Genomic DNA, 2,209 nt, shown 5'->3' on the forward strand with positions numbered 1-2,209 from the left:
GCTTGTCTTTGTGGATTGTGGTGCATTACTTAACACCACTTTGCCCAGACTCAATTCATACTTTAAGTTGAAGATTGATGGGTGCCAAGTGCTTCTCGTGTGCTACCGTGTTACCGTAAGGATTGATATTGTAACTGAGTAAAGATATGACGCAAAAACAACATTATTGTAGTGAAAAAATAATGGTGAAACAGGTAAACACGGATGAAATGGTAGACGAGAGAGTAGCATGGAATGAAGGAATGCATTCGAGTATGTGGAGTCGAGTAAAAATTGCTGGGAGGAACATGGAGAAGAGTTTATTTCCACCAATTCTCTCTCTCTCTCTCTCTCTCTCTCTCTCTCTCTACCTACCTACCTACCTACCTATTATGTCTCTTATCTACTTCTACATCTTTTCAACGGCAATACCACGTTGAGTGCACCGCTTCTCGTCCGATCAGCGAAGTAAACAACGTTGGGTCTGGTTAGTACTTGGATGGGTGACCGCCTGGGAACACCAGATGCTGTTGGCCTAATGTTTTCCCCACCTTGTCCTAGGGTTAGGTCCGGATGATGATGATGGTGATGATGATGATGATTTTCTGTCTGTCTATATGTGTGTGTGTGTGTGTGTGTGTGTGTGTGTGTGTGTGTGTGTGTGTGTGCATTCGTGTATGCAGTATTCCGAAGGCGATGAAGGAGAAATTACTGGAACTGAAATCATAATAAAGTTTTGTACTAAAGCAAATTGAAAGAATTGTGAGTTAGTATTGTAGGGATGAAGGAGAATGATAATCAGATGCTAAAAAGTATTGTCAAGTGATTAATTACCATCTTAATGTGGGGGAAGAGATCGGTGGTAATGTGAAGGCTGCATCTCACACACACACACACACACACACACACACACACACACACACACACACACACACACACACACACACACACACACACACCACAAAGGCGCTTCACGAGAACACCTATACCACAGTCACCACACAATTACACATCTGCCGTACCTTCACCATCTGCCACACACCTACCACACCCTCACCACACAACCACACATCAGACCCTCACCAAAAGACCATAATATACCAGACGTTCACTATACAACCACAAAACCACCATAGCTTCACCACAAAACCACCCACCTATCATACCCTCACTACACTTCAACCACACCTTATCACACAGTGCCACTCCATCACTGCACATGAACCAAACCCTTACCACATAGCAGCACACGGACTACATCCCCAACACTCAACCACATATCTGCCACAGTCTCACCACACAACCTCAAACCTTCACCACAACTGCATTCTACCACTACATCATCCGCCCTTCACCACACTCTAAGCAATACCAACAGATACCAACAACCACATAAGCATAGTAAAGGCCACGCTTCACTTCACCCTTCCCCACAACAGCACCACAATAACAGTACGTCACCAAAAGCTCACACCCCCAACCTCCAAACCCTAACCCTAAGCCTCCCAAGACGTCCTTTATCGTGAACGTGAGATAAGACCAAAGATGGCAGCATAACCTCTAGGGAAATCATACTCTCGCCCCTCCTTCACCTCCTTACACTCCTGAACTATATATTGTGTTTAATATTTTCTTCTCGGGTTATATGACAACAGTTCTAGGGTGATGCTCTGTGTTTATCAGTTTTTGTTAAAGAACTGGATGGGAAAATGACAAAAGTAATAAAAGACATGACAGAAGAAGCTATGCGAAAATGGAGTAAGTAGAAACATGCTCACGTTGGAAAACAATACTCGCTCTCACCCAGGTATCACTGACAAAAAAGTATGTAAGGACTCGAAAGAAATCCAAATCCGTAACCAAAATTCTGGGAAATAAATTACTAATAAGAAAAGCTAATAAACCCGGGAATAATAATAAGGAACAGTTTTTCGCGGTGTCCTTCTTCATAACATACTGTGTAAATAATATCCTAACCTCTCACCTTGGAGGATACACTTCACGCAGTACAGTGTATCAACAAAATCTGTCTGTCTGTCTGTCTGTCTGTCTCTCTCTGACAACATTGTTTTTCTGTATCATTCCAGTAAATCATTATGTACTTACACTTTCGTTCCAAACTCTCCGTCTTCCTTTTTCCAAATTCATCTTTTTCTTATATTTATATCCTTTCTCCCTCCTCCCCAAGCACCTGTAAGACAAGTGACAGACACACACACACACACACACA

General features: G+C 42.6%; 1 non-coding gene across 1 annotated transcript; it reads left to right on the plus strand.

The window, feature by feature from the left end:
• The first annotated feature begins 397 nt into the window (after nt 1-397).
• Nucleotides 398-515, plus strand: LOC145402681 (5S ribosomal RNA). Its single transcript, XR_013897841.1, has one exon. It is a non-coding gene; the product is annotated as a 5S ribosomal RNA (ribosomal RNA).
• The last annotated feature ends 1,694 nt before the right edge of the window (nt 516-2,209 follow it).

The sequence above is a fragment of the Coenobita brevimanus genome, chromosome 6 (assembly GCF_032717465.1).
Source record: "Coenobita brevimanus isolate Jiangsu-jjx chromosome 6, ASM3271746v2, whole genome shotgun sequence".
Classification (NCBI taxonomy): Eukaryota; Metazoa; Arthropoda; class Malacostraca; order Decapoda; family Coenobitidae; genus Coenobita; species Coenobita brevimanus.